The 27,217-nt window shown below is 41.2% G+C and overlaps 1 protein-coding gene and 1 pseudogene across 5 annotated transcripts in view; both read left to right on the top strand.

Moving 5' to 3' along the window:
- The window catches only part of TBC1D4 (TBC1 domain family member 4), a 160,287-nt gene that overhangs the window by 14,558 nt on the left and 118,512 nt on the right, over positions 1–27,217 (top strand). The window lies entirely within an intron of this gene.
- Positions 22,462–22,873, top strand: LOC308420849 (protein LLP homolog; annotated as a pseudogene). Its single transcript has one exon. The product of its transcript is annotated as a protein LLP homolog (transcript).

Below are 27,217 nucleotides of genomic sequence, written 5' to 3'. Positions count from 1 at the left end.
AGAACTCCAGGTGTTTACGATACATGGCCTTTAGTGGGCTGTCATGGTTACATGTTCCAGAACAGGTAGAGAATGGTTTCACGGTGGCCATTCTCAATTCGAGATTTCAGAGGTTTGAATTCATTTGACCTTACCATTCTTACGCTGTCTGGTAACAAGGTCCCACCTGCCCTATAGACTTGAGGTCGACATTCAGTGTCTTCAACCATCCTTTGTTTTGTAGGTTTATTTATATTTTATGTGCACGATTGTTTTGCTTGAATGTATGTATACCACATGCATGCCCTGGGTCCTCAGAAGAGGGCATAGGATTCCTTAGAACTGGAGGTCTAATAGTTGTGATCCATAGAGTGGGGGCTGGGATCCGAACCCGGGTCCTCTGCAGTAGCAGCGGTTTTAACTGTGGAGGCATCTCTACAGCCCCTCCATTTATTTGTTTGTTTATTTTTAAAGACAGGGTCTCTCACTGAACTTACAGCTCACCGATTACAGGTAGACCGACACCCCCTACCTCCACACCTAAAGCCTTGTTCTGTTTCTACCTCCCTGGATCTGGGAATGCAGGTGTGTGCGTCACGAGGCCTGGCTTTTTTTACATGGATGCTCAGGGTGGAACTCAAGTCCTCATGCTTTTAAGACAGGCGCTTCTCCAACTGAGCCACCTGCCCAGCCCCACTGAAATTATTTGCAATGTGCTCACACACCTCTGCTTATCACATCTCCACGTGGGTGCAAGAACTTTGATCTTTGCTGAGACTGTATCTTTACTCTGGTCCCTGTTCATCTGTTTCCCTTCCATCAGCATCCTTCCAAGGAACCGGAGGAGTGGTCCTTTCAAAGAGCAAGCTAGGCCCTATGAACTCAGGCCATGTGCACGTTCTTGAATGTTTTGGCTAATTGAGCCTTGTCCGAGAACCTTGTTCATCTGTATACTCCCAGATTCCTATGTGCAGGCTGGCTGTCCTGTTCAAAACAAGTCTGGTCCTCAGATGATTTCAAAGCCTCTGCATGCTTCCCAACTTTTGCTGGTTTAGCTCCTCAGCCCTTCAGTGTTTTTGCTTAAGTGACAAGTGCCACTTCCTCAGATTTGGTTCCAATGAATACCTAGCTGACGCAGGTGGCTTTCCATTTCTGTGTCAGATGTTTGTTTTCCCTTCGACACCTAAACATTATTTTGATTGCTGTTTTTTTTTTTTTTTTTTTTTTTTTGGTGACTACCCCACCTGTGGAATGTAGGCTCCGTGCTGGGAGCTGCTGTCTGTTCATGGTTGTGTGACCAGGACCTAGTTCAGCAGGAGGAGTTCATTCCAATCCAATGACATGAATAGAAACTGGTCCCTGTCCTCAGGAAATTAAATCTACAGCTAGGGCTTGCTGACCACAGGCAAGAGTACATGTGTGGTCTTGCATGTCTCAGCTTTAGTTGTCATCTTTAACAGATGTCAACTGTAATATGTTTGTGCAATAGAATTTTCCCACATGGATACTTATAATCATAGAGAAAGTATACCACATATAAATGTTAAGTGGAAAAATGATAAGTGGGATTATGAAGCATGTTTTTAAATGAAAACTTAGAAATATCCTCGAGACAGGGGTAGCCCAGTCTGGCCTTAAACTTGTAATTCTCCTACATTCTGTAATTGTAAGCATAGACCAATCACATCTTAAATCAGTAGTTTTAGTACATTCTGAAAACATTTTGTAGGCTAAATTTGAAAGGACCCCTTTTTCCTCTTCCTCCTTTCTCTCTTCCAAAAGATACTACAGTGATTATATGCTTTTATAAACACAGGGTCCTTCTTCTAACTCCACCTCCTTCTTGAAGGACATTTTCTCTTTATTCTAGTTTCTTTACCTCTGAGGAACACTTATGCCTACATTTCTTCCCTTTCAGGGGGCAGGAGACTCTGTCATATAATGGGCTCTGTATTAGTCACACTGCTGTTGTTATGACAACGTCCCTGAGAAGATCACCACCCAGAGGAAGGATTAATTTTGGGTCAGGGTTTTAGTCCATGGCCAGATGGCTCCATTGCTTCCAGGCCTCTGGGAAGGCAGAAGCATCATGGAGGAGGATGGTAGAGGCCATCTGATGCAGATCAGGAAGAAAGAGGAGGATTGGGAAGGGGCCAAAGTCAAGATATACCCTTCAAGGACAAACCTCCTCTACCTAGGCTTCTCCTTCTCAATGGTCTAGTCCAGTTTTCGAATCTGTCTACATATTATGCTGTACATTAGATCTGAGCCCTTGTGATACAGGGAAGCCTGAACACAACCGTCCTGGATGCATTACAGAGGTGTGATCTATTAATCCTCTGCTCAGCCCAACCAAGTTGACAGAGGACAGATAAACTATCAGCTCTAAGCAGATTTCTCTTTTACTTAACTGCTAAAGTTGTGTCTTGGGTATATATATATATATATGTTTCTTTGTTGTTCAAGTTGTCATTTGTAATGACTGAAGTAGTCTTTGAAACCTGGCTTCCATTAATAAGTCTGGCCAGAGGACATAGACCTTGTTGGTGGTACATTATTGGAAACAACATAATACAGCTCCTTCTCAAGGCAACAGGGAAAACACACCTCATAACATGTTTTCCACGTTACTAGAATGTTTCCTTACAGCCCTGGAGTGGAGGATAAACTCACAAGTCATTTCTTTTAAACCAATTGTTCTTGTTTATTGTGTGTTAGCACATGCAAGTGCACATACAAATGCATGCCGGGGAGCAAGGGTGGAAGTCAGAGGACCACATGAGGAAGTTCTGTCCTTCCATCTGTGCTGGAAATCACAATCAGGTCATCAGGCCTGGTGGCAGGAGCTTCACCTCCTGGGCTAGCTTGTCAGTTCGGTCGTTTCTGGGGAGGCGTTCCAATGTACATTCTGAATATGGGAGCTGATCCTTGTTGGTATTGGATTTGAGGAGCAGGGCATTAGATGTTTATTTAGGAACCAGTTTTTCTGGTGTGATTGCCTCGTGTAATAGTTTATTTTCAAGTCCTGTTGACTATGAGTTTTTTTCCCCCATGAGAATAGAATTGATTCTGGACTCTGATAGTGGGGGTTGGCATATGCTTGCCCTGTAAATGGTTTTCTTTTAAAAGCTGCATTGCTAATCATGGAAGAGAATCACAGCACAATGCTCTGAATATGTCTATACCTACTAAATTCATGTGGGGACACCGAATCCATTAGTTTGCCTAAACACTTAATGTGGGATGTGGATTTGGCTTATTCAGTGAAGTGCTTGCCTGCAAGTATTAGGGCATGACTTTGACTCCTTAGAATCCTTGTTAAAAAAAAAAAAAAAAACAGGGGTGGAGCTGTATTCTTTCAATCCCAGGACTGGGAGGTGCAGACAGGCAAATCCCTGAGGCTTGCTGGCTTGCCAGCTTTGCCAATCGGTGAGTTCCAGGCCAGTGGGAGATGTAGTCTCAAAATAAAAACAAGGTGGATGGCCGATGGTGTTCTGAGGAAGTACACCAGAGGCTGACTGCTGGTCTTCATATAGATCATATTCGTACCTCTAAAGACACATGCATACTTAGACTTGTTGACAGACTTACATTGCAGGTGTTTTGTGCCTTTGGTTCTTGGTTTTAATGAATAAAATTCTTGTCTAAAGCAGAGGCAGTAAATACAGAAAACAACATCTCATAGCCTTTCCTGTTCTGAGTATAAATTCACATATTGATTTTGGTTGAATGAAACTCTATGATATATATATATATATATATATATATATATATATATATATATATATATATATATATATATATATATATATATATATGTATATATCATCCATTCATTAGTTGATGGCCATCTAGACTGGCCCCATAACTTGCTATTGTGTATAGTACATAGATGTGCAGGTATCTCTGTTGTATACTGACTTAGATACTCTGGGCCATATTCTCAGGAGTGGAATATAGCGGAATCATATGGGAGTTCTATTTTTATGAGGAACCAAGCATGTAACATACTAACTCTTCTATCTAGAAAGTGCTGGGCTATCTGGTTACTGTGAGTTTCTGTTTGCTAGGAAGCACGCAACATATCAGTGGTGGCATTGTTCTCATTATTGATATATTTTGAAGGTTCTATCATGTGGAACCTCACAGCGTTAAACACACGATCCCAAATGAAACTGGTCTGGGTATTTACACACTAGCTGATAGGAGAACAATAAAGACAATCTTGGTGTCAGCATGGGGATTTTAGACGTCAATCTTTATTGACGCATTAAAGAGAGCCCCAAGGAAGCCGTAGCTGTCAGTGTCTTTGTCCCCTTTGTCACCCAGCTCCTTGGTCACCAGTCCCACAGCCCTAGCACGTATTGGCTGGGACTCATAAAATGTAAGATTAGCAAGCTAGCAGCCAGGAATATGGAGGGGTTTAAGTGAATCCGCAGAGATGGGTTGACAGCATAAACTCATGAGAGTTACGAGGGAGAAGAGGTTGTTTTTCAGCATTGTTGGAGTGCTTGCTATTTAGACAGACCAACAACTGGCCCCAAGGAATGTAGATTTTTGTGCCTGGCTCAGGAATTTAGGGACAAGAGATAAATAATTAATTTTTTTGGGGTGAAGTGACATACTAAATGAATCCTCTAACCTGACTTTAAAGTGTAGCACTCAACGATCGGGAAAATTCCATGGCAGTGTGTTTTCTCCCCCTTGTCATTTTCAATATTTTAGAAAGGATGTGACATTTATGGGTTCGATCAAGTTAAAAAGTTCTATTAGTGTCATCGGAGTGACTTCCAAGTTGCTTAGGAACGGAACCATACTACCTTGCAAGAACAACTCGATGAAGCGAGAGGTTTATGGCACCTAGTAGCTTCTCAGATCGGTGGCGTTAAAGTGACTTGTAGCTCCACTACTCATGGAAAACGTGCGGTGGGTAGCGTGTGGTGAGTGCAGGCCACAGACTTCGTTTGCAGTTCTTTCTCGAATGAGGCCAGGGCCAGATTAACACAGGTGCTCTTTAATGTCTTCTGAAGCTACTGTGCACACTTCTGTTCATGTCACAATGTGTGACAAACTCTTAACAGGTGAAAGAGTCAACAAGTGACAAGTGACTGAGCAGACGTTAAGGTTGCTGGCAGACACCTGGAGAACAATTAGACTCATTGTGTTAGTTACCGGCTTCCTGGCGTACACACCGTGAACAGATATGCACTTCATCTTGTATGGCCGCTTTGTGCAGTCTGCAAGACTGGTCACCTGTGAGGTGACTTGGTTTAGCTACTTCTTCCTCCAGTCCTGTTCTCCTTTCTTCTGCCAACTGCAGTGTCTTAGCGACTGCCTGAGCTCCTTTTCCTGGCTTCCCAATTTTTTCAGTCCCCCCCCCCCCAAATCTCCAGTTCCGTTACTCAGTTTCTCTGGTCTGTCAGAAGCTACAGGGTCACACATGCTTTGGAAACGTGGGACGTGCCAGAGTACCGTCTGGGTGGAGTCTGCAGAACTAGTCAGATGTTTTATCTAACACTCTGTGGTGGATAACCTTCATTATCAATTTTCGTGGATCATTTTGGAGACACACCTCTAGGATTTTCTAGGAGGAAAGACCCACCACAAATGTGGGTAGTGCCTCCACCCTGCAGGCCAAGGTCCCTGACTGAAGAAGAAAGTAATTGAGTGCCAGTGTTTACTTCTCCGCCTCCTCTCTGTAGATTCAATGAGACCTCAGGCTCCAGCCGCCATGCCTTCCTGCCTTCAGAGACTATCCCCTCCAGCCCGGAGCCAAAACAAACTGTTCCTTTCACAGGTGGCTTTTTGTCACAGGTGGAAGTAATATGGGTTGTCTTTTGGGGGGCGGGGTCTCACCCCTTCCTGAGTGCTAGGATCATAGGCTTGTGCCATCATTGGTCACGTCACCCTTCCTTGTTATATTCGTTATCACTGGATTGCAGTGGTCAGGTGTAAAACTGAAGGGAACCCAAGGCAAACAGTCAGGTGTCTCGGGACAGACACAGGTGATGCAGTAGATGAGAAATCAGACGAGTGCCCGGGGGATGCGGATGAAATGCTGGAGGAAGGCGAAGGCTGGAGGTTTGAAGAGCAGAATAAGACACAGAGCTCCATCTATCTATCTATCTATCTATCTATCTATCTATCTATCTATCTATCTATCCATCTATCTCTATTTATCTATTTACTGTCTGTCTATCATCTCTTATCTGTTTATACACCTACCTAGCATGTATATATGGGTACATATATAAATATTCTTAGAAACTTGTTGAACAACTGAGATTTCTAGGCCCCGCCCTCTATCTATCAAAACTACATCTACAGGGCAAGTACCTAGGAATTTGTGTTTATAAGCATCCTAGGCACTTTTGCTTGGGCAGCCTTGGATAAATGTTGCCTATAACTTAAGTTCTTGCAGGTCAAGGGTTCTAGGAATTAATTTCTATGCCATGGTCTGACTGCATTCTTGTTTTTACTTTGAGAGGTCCTACAGAATACTCTTCTAACAAAACTAGTAGTTTGATGAAGGTGTTTTCAACTAGGGGTGATTTTATTCCCCAGGGGACAGTATCTGGAGACACTTATGGATGTCAAACCATGGTGGCTGGAGCTAAGCCATTTAATGAATAGACCTCAGAAATACTAACCCTTTCACAGTGAACAGCACAACCATCTGCCAAAATTGTCTGTAATAAAACATCAACCACACAGAGACCGAAGAATCCTGGTTTAGGCCTGAGGTCTGTCTTTGTTAACACATAAATTGGTTAGTTCCTAACTGAAGCCTTAAATCATCAGTTGTTCTGTGTTGCTTACCATCATCTGTATTAACGTGGAGAAAAATTCCAGCAGTCCAACTTTCCTAATGGCTTTCTGGCACATTCTCATTCTTCACAATTACTGCTTTGATTTCCTCACCATAGGTAACGTACTGTCTGTGTCTGAGCCTAGTATAATAAACAGAACCATCTGCTATGCACGGTTTTGCGTTGCCTTTTTTTTTTCTCAGCCTATCCTCTGGGAGGTAGTCTTGTCCGTACACTCTAACAGATGTTTCATGTTTTTGTTCCTTGGTATGTGTACCATAATTTAGTTACCTTTTTTTTTTTTTTAACTGCAGACTGGGCTTCCTGTTTTAAGGCTGGGCTATTGTGAATAAAGCTGCTACAGAGATTTTATTTTATTTTATTTTATTTCTTTGTTTATTGTTTTTGTTTATTCTCTTATACAATGCATCCCAACCAAAGCCTCAGCTCCATCCATTCCTCCCAGCTCCCACTGCCCCCACACTTCTCTGAGCTCCGCTGTTCCTCCATTTCCCTTCAGAAAAGAGCAGGTCTCCCAGCGATGTCAACCAAACAGACATCACAAGATGCAATAAACCTTCTCATCAAGGCTGGCCAAGGCAATCCAGTAGGAAGAAAGGGGTCCCAAGAGAAGGCCAAAGATTCAGAGACATTTTCACTCCTACTGTCAGGAATTCCACAAAAACCCTAAGCTAAAAAACCATAGCATGTACGCAGAGGTCCTAGTGCAGACCTATGCTGCTTCCGTGGTTGCCACTTCAGTCTCTGTGAGCCCCCCTTACTTGATTCTGTGGCTTGTGCTCTCCTGTTGCCCTCGACCCCTCTGGTTCCTTCCTCCTTTTCTTCTTTGGAGTTCCCAGAGCCAAGCCTCACCTAATATTTGGATGTGGGTCTCTGTATCTGTTTCCATCAGCTGACAGAGGAGGAAGGCTTTGTGATGCTCACTGGGCTGGGCACTGACCTATGAGTATAGCAGAATAGCATTAGAAATTAGTTCATTAGCTTTTTTTTTTTTTTTTTTTTTTTTCACTTGTGTTTGGTTCAGAGCCATTTAGCTTTCAGTTTCTGACCATCTAGGCAGTCATCATGGGGACATGAGATCCCTCTGCAGGCTTGAGCCCTAAGTGAGACCAGTCATTGGCTGGTCACCCCCACATGCTCTGAGCCACCATTGCCCTAGCACATCTTGCAAGGCAGGACAGGTTGTAGGACAAAGGTTTTGTATCTGGGTCGATGTCCCAGTCCCACCATTGGGAGCCCTGCCTAGTTACAAAAGGTGGCCAGATCAGGCTCCATGTCCTCCATTACTAGGGTCCTCAAGAGGCTAACCCACATAGGTTCCAGAAAGTTCCCCTGCATTAGGTTTCCACATTGCCCCCTAATCATCTCTATTCCACTTGTGTCCTACTATAGTTTCTCCTTCTATCCTTCCGTCTGTGTATGTGGATACCCACATGAATTCATGTGCACCATGTGCATGCCAGTACCCACAGAAGCCAGAAGAGCGTGTTGGCTCTCCCAGAACTGGAACTACAAGTGGTTGCTCACTGGAAACCACCCAGAGTGGATGCTCGTAACTGAAGCAGCTGGTGCTCTGAGCCACTGAGTTAACTCTTCAATCCTTTGCCACGCCAGACTTTTCAATATAAAAATTGACTTAGAGAAAAGGGAAGCTTTGGCGAATCAGGAAGCCAACAGTTACTGGTAGCTTGTGGGGAGTGGGCACATTGCTGTTAGTATTATTAAATATGAATTTTATTAGTTAATTGATTATTATATGTGAACACTTTGCCTGTGTGCATATATGTATACATGTATGTGCACCACATGAGTCCTTGGAGACTAGAAGAAGGTACTGGGTCCCCTCCTCTAGTTAAGAACAGTTGTGAGCCATCATGTGGGTGTTGGAATCTGAACCCTGAGACTAGAAAAGGGTATTGGATCCACTCTTTTAGTTAAGAACTGTTGTGAGCCATCATGTGGGTGTTGGAATCTGAACCCTGTAGTCTATGTGCTCTTAGCTGCTGAGTCTGAGGCTGGTTTTAGTGTTACCGAGTTATTCTTGAAGAGATGCGCTAATTCTACAATGGCCTACAACATTGGTCCAGTGTTGAGTCTTTCGGTAGCGTCTTTGACACCGATTTAAGCTTGACACATTTTGTTCAAGCATTTAGCCTTATGTTCATTTCCTTACTCTGATTTCATAAACAAAACTACAGCTTGTTTTCTTTTTATGAGTGTCTAGGTTCTTATTGGAGCTTCCTGGGCAGGCAGCGCTGGTCTAGTTACTGGATACAGTTCTTTGGTTTCCCATCTCCTGAGGTGTAGCTTGGGCTGATATTGTAAGGGTCCAAATCCTGCCCTCCAATCCTGTGTTTTTTTTTTCTGGTGTAGCTAGCCCAATTTTAACTCATTTTATTGGTATAACTTGGTGCTTACAATGAGACCCCTGAGTGGTGTAACTCTAAAAGGCCAAATAGAACAGGGATATTTATCAATAGGGAAATTGGGAGGGTTTCGCAATTAGGAACTGGGACAAATGTTTATTCTCTTTTGTTCTATTAAAAATTATGTTGTAATTTTATTTGGCACCTTGCAAGATTGGACTATATGTCTTTCTTTGGGAAAAAAGCCGTATTTGACTGCCATGGGCATTCAGAATTCATGCCAAGTTAGGGTGACTCAGATAAGTCACTGGTCAGAGTCTCAATGAATAACAGAACTAGTAACACATATTTGCTAAAGAATGAACCAAGTTTCTCACAGGGTGAACACACGATGTGTTCTGTAAGTGATACCAACTTTTAGGATGTGTCTATTTGTGTTTTGATCAAATGCTGTGCGTAAGAGCTTATTCAGGCCTCACTTGGTGATATATACCCATAATCTTAGCATTTGGAAGGCATATTGGAGGCCAGCTAGCTGGCTTGAGTTGTGTAGTAAAACCTTGCCTTAGAACAAAAGAGAAGAAAAAAACAATATATTGTTTTTCCTGATGTTTATAAGCATATAGTAGTTAGGACTATGTTTCCATCCAAGTTAGGAATTTGTGACATGTATGTAACGTGTATTGTGTATATTATAGTTTAAATGAAATGTAACAGTATTATAACACAATGGTTATATATGTATATTCTGCAATACCTCATATAATTGTATCTAATATAAATGTATATGCAATATATCATATCTTGGTTATCTAAAATATCTGTTTTATCGATACAAAATATATGGTTATGTTGACGTTTGGCTGATTTTGTGCAAAGCAAACTAAATAAAGACTGTTTGCAACTTGAGACAATTCAGTTGCCTACTTTTGGATGACACATGTAAATTGTTTTTAAAATTGTTATATTTTTATTTTTCATCTATCTATCTATCTATCTATCTATCTATCTATTATCTATCTATTGTGTGTGTATCTGTGTGTGTGTGTTTGCATGTGTGTCACAATGCAAATGTGAAAATCAGAAGACAACTTAGGGACTTAGTCTCTGTTTTAACCATGTGGGTTCTGGAGATAAAGTTGTCATTTGTGGTGGCAAGAGTTTTTACCCTCTAAGTCCTCTTACTGGCCCCGTAAACTAATTCTTAAATGTTAGATGTGATTTTAAATAAGTCTCCTTCGATCTGCATTTTGACTAATTTTGTGTCTCTTTTTCTTGGCCATTTTCTTTACACCACTGATTGGAGATTTGATTGGATTTTTGCTCATTCCTTGCATTTATCATATATATAATATAATATAGTATAATATATTTGTATATATAGTTACTATTGATTCCTTCTCTGAAGAAAACTGTGTCTATGTACTTATTTACTTGGTTTTTGGAAGGTCTTGTTGCAGTACAGGTCTGCCTGGCCTGGAATATATTAAATAGTCCAGGCTTCTGTTCAAATAACAGCAGCCCTGCCTGTGTCTCTTGGTTATTTATACTCACATTTAACTTGGGTAAACAGCTTATTTCTAGTGTTATTTAATTAGTTTACAATATGGGGAGTCATTCATTTGGTTCTGTTGTCTGATCAGAAATTAGAGGTTAGATAATCTTTATGTAACTTCTCCACAGGAAAAAAGTAAAGATTCTGTAGTGAAGTTTGGGATCCAAAACACCTTAATTAACATGTTAGAAATCTGCATTCATTCAGAAAGCATGAACTCACAATGGGCACGACTTTTTGTGACTTGTCACTTTGGTTGACACAACTGAATTAAAACACTAATCAAAAATGTATAACTCTAAGCCTGTCTTCCTAAAACATGTCATGTTCACTGACAAAGCTGAATTAAAACACCAATTAAAATTGGGGAAATGTAATTTGCATCTTTTATTAAGGGTAGCAATTTATCAACTGACTCATCTTTATTGAGTATGTAGAAAAGATATCCTTATTCCATGGTTATTTCTAAAATCCTGCCAGTTTCATGATCAGTCATTAGCCTGCATTCCATTGCATAACTGAGCTTTAGAGATTGTTACAAATTACCACCACCAGTGATTTTTTTTTTTTTTTTTTTGCTAAAGAAACTGAGGGCGGGTGGTTGAACTAGATTCCCCTTTAAAATGCTTGCATCTCTTATCTGCAAGTGAGGTGGAGGACTGAGGTAACTGTACAGATCAGATGAATCAACTTTTTTCACTGTGCTGATCTAAAAATATTACACAAGTTTCCCCTCAGCCCCTTTCTATCCTAAAGTTTCTGCCTCTCTTTCTGTGTGGCCTGGGGAAACCTGAGAGAGGTCCCCTGTCCTCTAGCTCAACTTCCTTAACCAGAACAGCTGGTTTTATTTGATTTATGCATGGAGGGAAGCTAAGACCATGAAAAATGTTCTTTGAAAAAAAAGCAATTCCAAGTCCATACTACGGGCTAACTAAGAAACCAGTAGCTTCCCAGAATGGTCAGGGATTTCTAACAAAAGCTGGGTGATAGAAGATTATCCCAAAACACAGAGAAGAGAAGGCATGGCAGAAGAGATACAGATGCCAGGAGAGAGATTAGCTTTCCCTCTGCACAGCACAGAGTTACCAAGAAGACTGTAATGACCATGCAGCCGATAATCATGGTATTTGCTAAAATTACGTTGCACATTAAAACATGGGATGAGTTCATCCCATACAAGGTTAAGGGTGCTAGAATGTTTGTGATATGCAACTGTTATTGCTCTCTTGGCCCAAAGAGTTTTATCATTATGTTTTTTTTTTTTTTTTGAAAAGTAATTTACAAAGTTTATTTATACCATGTTTCTTTTTAAAAAGGATCTGAGAGTAGCTTCAAATAAAGGCTGTTAGTAAAAGAGATGAATGGTAAGAACCAAATAAGAGTTAACATAGTTATGAGTCTTTTAAGATGTAGAACATAGCACTGCATCTGATAAGTTGTCCAGAAGAAGCAAGGGACAAAACAAACAAAAACAGCTGCTATGAGAAATGATCTTCTCTTTCTCCTTACTCCTCCTCTTTCTTGCTGGTTGGTTGGTTTTATGGAGACAGGTTCTTCTTAGGTAGACCAGCTGGCTGGGAACTCACACAGTTCTGCCTATCTCTGCCTCTGAAGTGCTGGGATTAAAGGTGTGTGCCACCACGCCTGGCTGAATGTAGTTCTATGTACTCAGCTCTAGATAAAACTTCATACCTGGGACTTAACTGACATTGAGCAATTGCAGTTTCACAGTATATACTATGAAATAACACGGCACTTTCTGTAATAATCTTCTGTAAAAGCAAATGGCATGGTATTATTGTGTGAGTCAGTAATAAGAATATAAGACAATAGGGCCACAGAATTTGGCTTTTCATTGATTAAATTTCATCAGTCCGGATACATTTTGTTGTTGTTGTTGTTGTTGTTTCACTGTAGGGTTGAATGTGAGGGGTTAGTGTTGAGTAACAGTGATCAGTTGTCTACTGAGAAATCAGTAACAGACCAAAGTAAGGACATTACTAAAGCCCTGTTGGGTGAACTTAGGACTTTTATTGGGTTACTTACTGGTAGCAGAAAGGACTCAAAGCAGAGACATCAGTAGCATCATTAAAAGCCTGAGATTCATAAAATCTTAAGCCCTGGAACTCACTGCACAGCTTACAGTCAGCTGGACATGGAAGAGGAGATCTTCCAGGAAGCCCAGTTGATCTGAGCCTCTTTGAAGCAGCTTGGCTGCTCTAGGACCAGAATAGGTAGGACAGCTTATCAAGACTGCCTTATTGCTTAAACAAGCCCTGTTAGAAACACCAAAAACACCCCAAGAGACAATTTAAAAATGAAAAATTTATTTTGGCTCACCATGGTTTCAGAGGGTCCAGTTCATGGTCATCTGGCTCTCTTGTTTGTAGGCTTTCATGAGGTAGAGAGTCCTAGCTGAAGGGCATCCATTGCTGTCCTAAAGGTAGGCAGGAAGCAGAGAAAAACCAGAAGGAGACAAGGCAAAATAAAACCCTCAAAGGACATCTCCAGCTATCTACTTACCCCACCCGAGTGTCACCAGGTTGTTTCTAAGTCTCCCTAATAGTGCCACCATCTGAGGACCAAACCGTCATTTAACACACTGTTGTGTTTATTTCATGCTCAAACCACAGTGAGGTTACTTGGCACTGACGAGCCCCCTGGCCAGTGTTTGCATGCTCTTTTCTATCTAAATACCTCTGTTGGGAGGGGGCTGACTCCATACTGAAGTAGCTAATTACCTACTTAAGCCCAGGGGACCTATGACATATAATACACAAAGCACGCGGCAGTCAGTTCTGCAGTTGGTGATTTTCATCAAGCTAAGTGGGGAAATTATTTTTAGCTTGGCTTAGTTTAGCCCCAGAGGAAACTTCTCGGCTGGGGCAGGACAGAGAGCCCGTGATTGTTTTGTTTTGTTTGTCTGTTCTGTTCACCCCTGGTTTTGTTCTTCAGTTTTTAATTTCCCAGTTACATTCGAATTTAAATACTAGTTTACCATTTCTTGTTCCAGAGGCAAATGAAAGTGAATTTAGCTTTTCTGGTTCAGGTCCCCACTCTTTGGGTCACCAGCAGCCCGGGTGTAGAGGGGTCTTCAGGGCTCTTAGTCCATTTGGCAAGAGAGCCATTCCACTTCGGTGCGTGTTCGAGCACATGGGAATGTCGTTTAGAGTGAAGACTGCTCTTCCATGATGACTACCACTAACCTGACGTGGCCTAAGTCAGGTTGCTGTCTGCCAGCCATAAGACCCCGAGGGAAGAAAAACCTGCTTGGAGCATTGTGTCTGGGATGAGAAAGTCCAATTGTATTGTGTCCAGCTCAGTAAGAGCTTCGCTGAGATAAACAGGAGGGCACAAATAGGTAGAAGACAGTTGTGGGCACGGCCCTGTTCTTCATTGGCTTCATGGCTCCCATTCTTATTTGGGAGCTGCATTATGTGTGTGTGTGGCCCCATCCCTCATGCCGTTGATTGAGACCACGTGATCATGCAGACCAATCAGATGCTAGATATGAAGGTCAAGCCCATTCAGGACTTCACCAAGTGAGACCAAGACAAGAATGAGTGGAAACAGTGAGACCCTGCTGCTTTTCAAAATTTTTGTAACTCATTTTTCCTTTTTCATTAATACAGAATAATTGTATATGTTGCCTGTGTTTTTGGAGTGCGGCATGGTGGTATTTCAGTATATACAATATAATGATCAAACACTAGGATCTACACAATAATTTTAATCTTATCTCTGAGTGATGTTTATATGCCCAGTTATTTTATCTCATTCTACTAATTCTGGTGCTGGAGCATGTAGTTCCTACTACCCTGCTTTAAGCTCTGGGCAGACCGAGCTACCAGCCCCACCCAGGATCCCTCGGATCCTTGGATGAAAGACATACACATATTAACTTATTTTTAAGATGCTTTAGCTCAGTGGCCAGGCTCTTCTAAGCCTTCCTTGGCTATCCCACATGCCCTTTCACTCCTAGCTCAATGCCTCTGAATCTGCCCTCAACTTTGGTTGCCCAGTTACCTTCTTTCCTAGCTCAGCAACCCAAATCTGCCCTCAGCTTAATTGTGTTTTAAAAACCTGCTTGCTATCCCAGGCCCAGTTGGGGAAATGGTCGAGAGCCACTTTGATGGAGACCTCACACGGCTGATGGCTCTTTCTCCCTCCAAAGCAGGGTAAAATCTCTTTCTCCCCTTGAATCTGCTAGCTTGCCTAGAGAGAACTGTAAGTCCTGCTTATTTCTCCCTGCTTATGGGCCACTAGCATCTTTATTGATTGATCAAGAACCAATCAATCAATAAATTCAGGATTGATATGTGGGTTACTGATCAAAGCATCAGAACCAACCCCTACACCTCTCCTTTTCTGTCCAATTAACAACAAACCCCTTTCTCTCAGAAATAAGTTGAACAAAACCATAACAGTTATATAAATTACATAGTGCGATATACAGTTAACATCCAGGCCATCATATTAGTCAATTAGATAAAGTACTCTATCCTCATTCCTAACTTAAAGAGTTATAATTGTGTCCCTGAATTATGTTTAGATTTTAGCCTGTAACACTATCTGAAAACTGCATCTTTCACTCTATAACTTCTCTCTCAATGCTAAACAACTTGAGTTTGACTATGAGACTATAACTAGTCTTCAATGCCATGAGAAATTCGAGAATGAATTGAAGATTGCCTGAGTGTATAGGAAGCACTAAACATAGCTTCTAAAACTTACACAATTATAGAGACAGATGACTACCTGGACAGACCCTAATTTCCCATAATGCTGCAGCATTTGTGTTCAGCCTTCCAGTCCAGAACCATCTGGCAGACCTTTCGTGAAGGAGAAAATATGAAGGACTAGTTTACCCTATCTTGGCAGAGCTTAGTAGTTGACTATCCCACCTCTGTTTATCCTTTTGGACGTTGTATTGTCTGTAGATGAAATAGCTTATTTCTGTCTAGTGGTTCCATGGACACAATAAACAACCTTGTCTGTAGGTAAAGATGTTCATTCTTCTTTGAAAAGCAATGGGGAAGCTGTCAGGAGTAGACATGTCTCATGGTCAAAAGATGCTTGGCTTTGCTATTAAGAGGGTTCTCTATTCTTACAGTGGACCCAGGTTCTGTGTTGAGCACCCACACTAGTGGTTCACAATTATCTGTAACTCCAGTTCTAGGGGATCTGATACTATCTGGTCTTCTCCTGAACCTGCACACCTATGGTGCACACAAAGAAATGTGTGTGTGTGTGTGTGTGTGTGTTTCTAACAATAACTACATCTAAATAAATACTATTTCACTATGATTCTGTTAGCCAATTTTGCTGTTAGTGCTATTTCATATAATGGGAAAACTGAAGATTTTCAGAGATTAAATGTGAAAGCATTTGTTAAAAACTAAATACCACTTATTCCTCGTTGGCAGTTCATGTTTTTATTTGCGATTCTGCTATAGAAAACTGGGGATGTAAAAAGGTATGTGCAAACATAGTATTTATTCTGAGGCTTGCACTTTGTCTAAATACTTTCTGAAACTAAGACTTGAGCAGTCTTGAGATGGAGATTATGAATAACCACTGCTAATCCAGTATAGGATGCTCATGTCTGAGCACATGGGTTGAACACATAGTGTGCATAGACCCTTGCCCTCCACTAGAGACAAAGGTATGTGAGTCTGATTTGAGTCCTACAGATGAAACACAAACACATGTAATGAGGCTGCAACTTATCCTGCTGCTGTATTGGCAGGAGTGTGAACGCTATGGAATTGCCATTCTGTGTCTAACACCGAGCTGAACCTTGTTAGAGTCTGCAACTTCACATTGATACAATGCTATAACTTAATTTTCCACTAAAGTTGGTACTATAGACATTATTGTACTATAGAAAAATAGTTTTAATTTTTTTATAGATACTAGGAATAAGATGCTTTAAAAATACTTATGGGGAAAGAATCTTGGATATTTTTTTTTGAAAAAAAAGTGGATTTACATTTTTTGAGACTAGACCACATTTTTAGAAAGTATCCTTATCACTGTTTCTTCACATTAAGTTTTATTTTTTTGTGATATGAATATGGGACTATTTCTTCAAAATATAAGTTGCAGATGAACTTCATAACATAGGTAATTTTGTTCCATTCATTTTGCTTACTTTGTATACGGTTCTATAGTTTTTAATAACCCATGGCACAAATATTCTTTTATGTGTACAAAGCACTTGCCTGGTAGAAGGTGATGATCTCTGAGTGTTTGTGACTGAATATTAAGATTTGGTGATGTCCTAGGTAAACCTGGGTTCAGCGTATGAGAACCAGCTTGAAGGTGTCAGAGCAGCTTGAAGAAGATGTCACAGACTTGAAGGGAGAGCAGACAGAATCAAGGTGACACAGAGTGCAATTTGTTGGGTGTACTTAGGCAGAGAAGCGTGTCTTAGGTGATAGCCAAAGCTGTGGATCTGTAGGGTTTGAATCAGAAAGCAGGGAACATATACAGTGGCTTCATCATAGCTGGAATGCACCCACCTTATCTCAAAGTAACATCCAAGATAGCAGGTGTATTCAGTGCCAGAGTCTGGTTATAAAGCACCACCCATTTTAATGGCTTTATGTATTTATAGTATGGTGGGAACTTGTGTGGAGAAAAGTAACCAGGGTCAGTGTGGTGGCTGTTACTCATGAAGTCAGTGATAAGGTAGAATTGGATTTCTACAGGCAGGGCTAAAAACCAAAAAAGAAACATGATTGTGTTGCTCTAGAATAAATATATTCCTTCAGCTTATGTATAGTCTTCATATACTTTACACCATCCATAGGCAGTGTTTTGACTTTCTAAAATATACTATTTTAAGCTAGAGTTGTTTTTATTTAATATGTATGGGTGTTTGACCTGCATGTGTGTCTATGTGCCACATATGTGCCTGGTGCTCTCCTAGGCAAGAAAAATGTCTATTCCTTGGGACTGGAGGTTACAGATTAATTTGAACTACCAGGTGGTGGCTGGGAATCAAACCCAGGACTTCTGGAAGAACTGTTCTTAACTACTGAGCCACCTCTCCAGCCCTCTTTCCTTCTAAGTTTGTGTCAATCACAGAATTTCCCTATAGCCTCTTCAGATTTATCATTGTTTGAGGATGAAATCTAGTTTCCTTCAGGACTCTTGTCTACTTTATTCTGTAGCCTGACTGAGGTTAGAACCGGACTTTTCTATTCAATGACCACCACCACCCCCACTGTCCTGTAGAGTTAGCCATTTTTTTTGTGTGTGTGTGTTTGTGTTTACCACACCTGCTTTTTATGTTTTTCTCTGATTGTAGCATATATCACATTATTGTCAGATGCTCATTCACTTATATGTATCATTTTATTACTTATCTTTTGATCATCAGTGCTTGACACCTTGAAGATTAGAAACTGTTTATCTAATGATTATGTACTCCCCCCAGAGCCTGACATAATTATGATGCTTCTGGAGAATCCTTTAGTAAATGACACCCTTTAAATTCAGTGATAATTGTAATTTTCAGGATATTTATTCCTAAATTGTTTTGGATATTTTGCATATGATTGGTCAGCTTTAAATACTGTCCCTGGTTATCCTAGCAACTAATAAAACTGACCATTTTTACTGCAGCAAATGACTAAACTTAGAGCAGCAGAAGTCTATTACCTGACAGTGTTGGAGGTCAGACACCTGAAATAGGTCTTATGGTGCCAGGAGCAATGTGCTGGCAGGACTGCCTTCCTTCTGGATGCTTCAGGGGCGAATCTGTTCTTTGCTTTTCATAGCTCCTGGAGGCTTCTCGCACTCCTTGGCTTGTGGCCATCTTCCAGAAATTGCACCACTTTGACATCTGTTTCAGGGGTCATACCTCCTTCTCTGACTTCCTTGCCTCTCCAAGTAAGGACTCGAGTGTGCTGGGCTTGCTGAGAGGAGCCAGCATAGTTCCTCACTTCATGACCCTTCATTTGATCCCACCCTCAGAGTTCTTTTTGCCACAATTCAATCAGTAATTAGGACACTGAGGTGAGTGTGGTTTCTCACTAGCATATCCATGTACTTTGGAAGTGGAGGCAGGAACCTAGGAGTTCAGGACCTTTTTTAGCTACACAGCGATTTCATGCCAACCTGGGCTATGTGGAATCTCAAAAATCTACAGCAAATCACAACAAACTAAGACTGAATTTAGGACATTAAAACATGGACATCTTTGTGCAGACATTAATTTATCATCCACTCTATGGATTAAATTAAAGCTTGCTTGCTTTCTAAACTAAGTGTAAATACAAATTAGTACTTAAAAACAAATCAGCATGAACGAGCAAGCAAGCAAACAAGCAAAAAACTCAACCAACCAATCAAAACCCCTAAACCCCACCACACAGACTGCAGGATGTTCTCTAAGCGTGAGTGAAGTGTTCGTTGGTCATTGATAGGATATGCTCCATGAGGAGAAGTCCCACAATATTGCTTAATAAAGAAGTAGGCAGTACATACATTGGAGAAAGAATGTGAGTTTAAGAGATTAAGCATGTTGGGGGCTAGGCAGATGGTTCCATCTGTAAAGTGCTTGCTGCATCTGTGGCCATGAGCATCTGAGTACTCATCCCCAGTAGCCATTTAAAGCTGGGCCTAGTTGCACATGTCTATAACCCTTGTGTTGTGGGGAAGGAGGAGTCAAATGAATCTCTGGAGCTCATAGGTCAGGCAGTCCAGCCAATCAATGAACTCTGGACTCAGGGAGAGACTGTATCTCAAAAGATAAAGCAGAGGAGGATAACAGTGTCAGCTTCTGGGTTCTACATGTGCACACATGCACACCACATATATAATAAAAATGATTAAGTGTTGCTTATTGAGTTATGAGTGACATTTAAGTAGGTGTCAAAGCATTGAATTTAAATTGTAAAATATAGAAACTATGGGTTTTGCTATGTGATTGAATACAAGGTCAGCCTAAGTTCCATAAGAATAAAAATGTACTCATATAGTTCAACAAATGCATTTAGTTATAGTAAATCTTACTTAAGATCTTTTTAATGGAGGTCTTGGAAGGACCCCTTGGTTGACAATTTCTTTAGAGCAGACATGCTCAGACATAAATGCCTCAACCATAGAGAGCTCATTTTTCAGCTTTAGAACTAAGCTTATTGCTCTCAGGATGCATAGTCCACATCACAGGAAACCACAACTGGACACAGTACAGAGATAAAGGATCCTGGGGAGCCCAGCTGCAATGGATAGATTTTCATCAGACCTCCAGCATCTAGGACTGTGGGACATCAATGAAAATGAGATAGAATGATTGTAAGAACCAGAGGACCAAGGGATCTGCTGTGCAAATGTGTTTTCTAGAAATGGCTTCCAAAACCAGGACTCAAAGAATGACACTATCAATAGACATGCTGGTGCAGATGGGGAAAAAAAATCTCATGAAGTCTCCCTTCTAGACAAAGAACTATAAGCCTGCCAAGAGAGGGAGGGTTAGCATCTTTCAAGAAAGAACCTCCTAATTAGTTACCCATTGACTAATTCCTGAAATTATATACCATATACCATATGCAGACAATAAATACAGACACACTTGATTGTATTTGTATATTTATGCCTCTCCGTGTGTGTGTGTGTGTGTGTGTGTGTGTGTGTGTGTGTGTCTGTATCATACTAAAAAAAAAAGGTTATCAGTTTGAATGAGAGAGGAGAGGCACTATGGGAGGGACTGGAAGGGATAAAGGGTAGATGAGAAGTGATGTAGTTATATTTTAATTAAAGTAGGCTAAATAAAAATTATACAAAAGATAGATGGTCAACATAAAGCCGTATAAAACATTCAGCACCTAAAATATCTAGCTTTCCAGTAACTTCTCTTGAATTGTAAACACTTTTGTCTTGTGTCATATGTCTTCTTATTGCGTAGGCACAAAACTGTGGGAAACTAGGTTTTCTAAAATAGGAGTTTTGGGGACATGGATTACTCACTTTTTTTCCCTGAAGTGCCTTTAAATTGCAACACAGGCTAAGTGAAGAGACACCCCACTTTTATGGATCAACAGCTGTAATATTTTAACTGTTTTTGGTAGGGTAATGTTAGTAGCCTGGATTCTCAAATACATGCTCTTTCTTTTCCTCTCATACTTTGCACCATCACAGGAGCCAGACACAGGGCTGTATGCTCTGCTTACCGGGAAGATGTATGCTCTGGGGAACACGAATGGCATTTGCTCCCCTTTGAGCATCTGAGACAGAGTTCTTTTTGTTTCTCCATCCTTAAGTTTTACAGAAACTTTTAGGCTTTTGTCAAGATAGGCATCTCAGGAGTGGTGAATTTCTAGAGTACAGCAATAGAATGTTCTAATGGCATTTGCACATATGCCTACACGAATCATTTGGAATTGTTAAAATATCATGGTTATTTTAATAGGGATGCTTAGCTTCTTTGCTTTTCATCATTTATAACATTCTAGGGATTTCTAGGAAAGCCTAGGTAATGGAAGGGTCACAAGAAGGCCATGCTTTCAGGAGAAAGAGTGCATTAACTAAGAGTTTGTTGAAAACCCATCATGTAATTATTAGTACAGACAGGAGAGACAAAGGTTGGGCCATGTTGGAAAATGAAGGTGTGGTGGAGAAATCCATCTTGGGCTGTGTAAGGTTATTAGCCTACTAATCTAAGAACATTTCCCTACAGTGGAGAAATCTATGTCTCAGGCTGTGTATGTTTATTCCTCTACGGATCTAAAAACATCCCCTACATTGTAGTAACTTTGGATATATTTTCGTTAAAAGTTGTTAGAAATGATTTAGAAAACCTGGGTTTATTAATCACGCTGAGCACAACTCAGCTTCATGGGCACCCTTTTCCAGCAGCCAAAGATGGGGTACCTTCCAGTAGCTGACAGCATTGGGGGCAACTTCCCACTGAGAAGTAGGGCTACTTAGCAGCTCACTCAGTTTTATAGAGGAATTAGCTGTTCCTGCGGAGTTAGCTGGTGATAGTCAATTCCCCACTGGAGAACTGCCAGAGTTTTGACATCAACTACTTTTTAGGGTATCAAATTTAAAAGCATTTGTAGTCTAGTGCTTTCTGGAGAAACTAGAAATAACTTCACCTTAAAAATATTTATGAGACTGTGGCTGTCAAGGAATGTGCTCTATAAGAAAAGTTTCCTGTATATCAGGTCATATGTAGACTGTACACAGCTTTGCTTTGAATTAAAAATAAGTTCAGACTTATAGGAACATTCAAAGAACAGCACAAAGCACCTTTCCCTACACTTTTTAGATCAAATTTCATGCTTGTTAACATTTTCACCAAATTTACTATCTAAATCTAAATGCTTTTGATTTTCTCTTTTACTTTTGAGTAGGCATTTCAAGGTGCTTCTACATTTTTTAAATTAATCATTCCATTCGTTTACATCTCAAATGAAGTCCCACTTCCCAATTACCCCTCCACAAGCCACCCATCCCACATCTGCCCTCTCCTCTTCCCCTTTACCTTTATGAGAGTACTCCCCCCACCCACCCACCTACCCTTTCCCACCCCACTGCTCCAGCATTCCCCTACACCAGGGCATCAAACCACCACAGGACCAAGGGCTTCCCCTCCCACTGATGCCAGACAAGGCCATCCTCTGCTACATATGTGTCTGGAGCCATGGGTACATTCCTTGGTTGGTGGTTTAGTCCCTGGGAGCACTGTGTCATTTGAATAGTTCATGTAGTTCTTCAGATGGGGTTGCAATCCCCCTCTGTTCCTCCAGTCCTTCTGCCAGCTCCCTGGAAAAGGAAGATGCACACTGAGAAGAGAAGGAAGAAAGCGCCAAGGGAGCTCAACAGACTCAGAAGTATTGTCAAAGTTGATGATGCTTTAATGAAAAGCGTTGAAGAAATAGCAACCATGGTGGTGCCCAGACATTGCCAGGAGAAAATGCAGTGTGGCTCGAAAATGCAGGATGATGCAGATAATGAAAAGGATGACATGAAAATGGAAACTGAAATTGAGAGAATCAGAAAGACTCTTCTAGACTAGCATGGTCAGTACCCAGGGTGGATGAACCAGAGCCAAAGAAAGACTGAAGGGCAAGAGAACAAAGAAACGGGAGAAAAGCAAAGCAAAGGCCTTAAAGGACCTGGCCTGGTAGAACCTTAAAGAGTGTAAAGGGAGACAGGTATGCTGGTGTACCCCTTTAATCCCAGCACTCAGAGGCAGGTGGATCTCTGAGTTCAAGGCCAGCATGGTCTACAGTGTAACTCCAAACAGAGAAACCCTGTAATGAAAAAACAAGCAACAAACAAGAAACCAGAAGCTAATTGTTTGCATAGTTTAGTCTGGACTTAATTCTGTAATTCAAAGCCAAAATGACTCATTGCTTTCTCTGGATGGCCTTTAGATTGCTTCAGTGTTGCTGACTTGACTGTTTTAGCTGCTTAGGAGTAGACGGTGCTACAGGAGACTACTGTGTCAGAACATGTAGAACTTCTGTGGTGCCCCCCACCAGGTCTCTGGGCATGTAGACGTTCATCCAGGTACCTGGTCCTTACTTCTTAGTCACAGTACCTGCTGTGAGGATTGGAGAGACCTGATAGACCTACTTCCTAAGTGCTTTATACTTGAGCCCACCCTCAGGTTACAGAACCAAGAAGGTGCTGGTTCCACCTGTCTATAAAGCCGGTGCTACACTGGTTCTTCCCGATTCCAAGGAACACAGATACTCTATTTTTTTACTTTAGTTTGGGTTGGATGCCTCTTACTTCCCACTTAAGCATGGGCTTGGTGAAGAACCTTCCTCTTTGCTCTCATTTTAATTCATTCTCGTAGACTCACTTTCAGCAGGAGTCCATTCTTGTCCCTTAGACCAGACTGGGCTTTCCTTCTCTTTCTGTCACTGGATATGTTGTTTCAGTCTGTGACATATTGATAACTTTAAGGTTGGTGTGTAAGCCTGTGTCTCTCACTACATTTTACTTCTTGACTATAAATGGTGTAACTCCATAGGATCAACAGTGGTCACCTGCAGGACAGCCAGTGGTTGCTCATTACATGGAACGACAAAGCAATGGTTTGTTTCCTCCTGAACCTTATGACGTGCCAATGGTCCCTTAGCAAAGCTCTTGGCTTAGCAGAACAATGCCTCAAATTTCGCTTTTGTCATGATATTCTTGTCCAAGCGTCCTCTTTAGATGAATGAAGATTGTCTAGAAAACACAGACTGCAAAAGAAACTTGTAGAGTGACTCTTATAATCTTTCCACCCCATATCTTTGAAGAAATTTATGATGCACAATCTCAAAATTCTCAGGAATAAAGATCACAGAGGGTGACAAAGCCAGAAAACATCGCTCATGCTAGTTTCCACAGATCAATTAGCAGATTGCACGGGCTCTCATTTTCAGGTCACTTCCACATCTGATTCTTTAAGATGGAGTTTAGTAAGTTGTCGCTGGGACACCTCCAGAAATAGCCTGGTTCAAGCCTGCCATGAAGTCCGTTTTCTGGGAATTCCCTAGGGAGCTGAGTTTGAGTCAAGCTCATTAGCAACGAGGATATTCTCAGTTCTGGGTGGATCAGTGTGTAATGTTGAGAGCGTGAGCAGGTGCACTGGGAATGGATTTTATCTCACTCAGAGGGAGGGTTGGGCAGGGACACATCGAGGAGCCCTAATTACATACAAAAAGCCTCCAGGGAGCAACTGTCCACACCTATACAAGTGAACTAGGAAGTATCGGACTGGACGATTCTAAACAGAAACAGCCATCTGCACGTCTAATAACCATTTGTTTAGTGCGACTTCCCCATCTGTGCCTTAATGAGCCTGGAGCGCTAAACTGGTCAAAAGCAAAGGCACTGGAGAAGCCCAGCGTCGCTCCTTCCCTGTGATGCCAGCATCCCATTCTGCCCTATAAACTGCTCAAGTGACCCTCTGGTCATATTTGGGAAGAAGGGATGTCACTTTTTTTTTTCTTTCAGAGTAGAAACTTGTCAGCATCTAAAGCTCTATGTTTGATTCATGGTGAGAAAGTGTCTAGTTGTCACTTCTTGTCTACAGCGTGAAACCAATAATGTGTCACTGCAGAGCGAGTCTCTGAAAAGAAGCAGCAGTAGCTTCAGTGGCGCTGCGGAGACTCAGCTGACAAACACTTGTTAAACTCCCCACCCCATGTCTTCACGTTCACCTTCTAAATGACCTTCAGAGACCTTGATTGTTGTGTTTGACCTCCCTGTTAGGAAGTTTGGGGTGACGTACTTCTCTCTAATCTTGCTTACAGGTGGACTCTTTAGTTTCTCTCCTCCATGAGGCTGTTTTGGGTGTATCATGTAGGTTGTGAAATTCATCTGAAGATCCATTTATTCAAGTCCTTCAGGAATATTCTGCACTCCAGTAGTTACAGTTTTTTGTTTTTTGTTTTTTGTTTTTTTTAAATTTATCTTGTTCTAAAGGTTTCTTAGGAGAAGAAATGTATGAGCATTCTCTATTTTTAACCAACTTTCCTATAGTTTTTCTTTATTAATTTCCCCTAGTTTTCTTAGTGTTTTTTGTCTTTCTTCTCCATCCCAATCTCTGGTTGGAATTCAAAAGCACTGGTTCTACATAAATTAACACAAAAACAAGGGTTGGAGAGATGGTCCAGTGGTTAAGAGCACTAACTGCTTGTCCAGGGGTCCTGAGTTTAATTCGAGCAACCACATGGTGACTCACAACCATCTGTAATGGGATCTGACGCCCTCTTCTGATGTGTCTGAAGACAGCTACAAGTGTATCAGTAAATAAAATAGATACAATTTTAAAACAAACAAACAAACGAACAACAACAACAACAGAACAACCAACCTTCTGACATTGTTTAAATGAAGTCTTTGGTTTTGTTTGGTTACACAGCCTGTGTGGTCTTGCTCATCGGCAGTTTTCACAGGTTTTCTTTTGGTAGAAGAACTGTGTAGACATTCTTACCCAGCATGGATGTGCATGTGGATAACACCGAGTTCTTCAGGCTTTGAAGCCTTGGTGTTGCCTACAGAGCAGAAGATCAAGGATGCTTTGCGTCAACCAGAACCCAAGAAGCTCTTTTCTGTATTAGGACTTTGAGCATATTAGCTGACCCTTGGGGGTAAACACTTTGTGATCACAAAATTAGAATAATATTCAGTGATAGGATGAATAATGAGAGATCGGCTTTGCCTTCACCAGTACCTTCCTTATTGTTTAACTGAAAGTAGATTCTTCTTCCATATGAAACATGTCAACCATAGTTCTCCCTCTCTCCCTCCCTCCACTTCTAGCTTTACACCATCCTTCCCATCCCCCCTCCTTTTTCTCTTCAGAAAAGAGCAGGCCCCCAAGATACAGCAACCAATCAGTGCAAAACAACATACAATAAGACAAGGCACATGGTCTCATATCAAGGCTGGACAGGGCAACCCAATATGAGAAAAAGAGTCTCAAGAGTAGGGAGAAGAGTCAGATATACACCTGCCCATGCTATTAGGAGGGTCACAAGAACACGGAGCTAACAGTCATAACATAGATGTACATGACCTGGTGTAGACCTATGCATGCCCAGTGCTTTCTGTTTCAGTCTCTGTGAGCCCACGTGAGCCCTGCCTACTTGTTTCAAAAGGCTTTGTTTTCCTAGTGTCTTCCATTGCTTCTGATTCTTACAGTCTTTCTTCCCCCTCTTCCATAGTATTCTTCAATCTCTGAGGGGAGAGACCCAAGGGAGACCGCCAATTTGAGCCTTCTACTTTTTATACTACCTTACTTGTAGAGTTGGATAAGACTTTTACAAACTAATTACTGTTGCTTACTTTGTTACCTAACAGGGGAAATCATTAAGCATATTCATGTCATGTATATGAATTACTAATAATGGCAAGAGGTTAATGTTATTTTTGATTATTAGACTTGCAGTGAAGTATCCCAGATTCTCTTGGTTTTGCTTTGCTTTTGCTGTGGTTACCTTTAAGTATGGCTGTGGGATAACAATTCAACATTAACTGGGTATCTGTTAAAATGGTGTACTTCTATTTGTCAGATTTTATCATTTCTAGTTGAAGGAAGAAAGTCAAAGTTATTGTTGACACTTTTGGATTGGGTTTCTCTTTTTATTTATTATTTTATTTATTTACCTTTGAAATGTTATTGCCCTTCTCAGTCCCCCCTCCACAAGCCCCACTCCCTCCCATTGTTTTCTAAGAGGATGCTTCTCCATCCATTCACTCCCATCTCACTCTTTTAACATCGCCCTTATCTAGGGCATCAAGCTTCCACAGAACTAGGTACATCCCCTCACATGGAGGCCAGACAAGGTAGTCCTTTGCTACATATGTAGCAGGGCATTTGGTTGGTGGCTTACTTCCTGGGAGCCCTGAGGAGTCCAGTTGATACTGTTGTTCTTCCTGTGGGGTTGTAATCCTATTCAGCTCCTTTGGTCCTTTTCTTAACTCTTCCATAGGGGTCACAAGCTCAGTCCAATGTTTGGCTGTAAGTA

This window comes from Micromys minutus (assembly GCF_963924665.1).
Source record: "Micromys minutus genome assembly, chromosome: 5".
NCBI classification, from domain to species: domain Eukaryota; kingdom Metazoa; phylum Chordata; class Mammalia; order Rodentia; family Muridae; genus Micromys; species Micromys minutus.
Note: the sequence above shows the minus strand (reverse complement) of the source record. Positions and strands in the feature narration are given on the sequence as shown.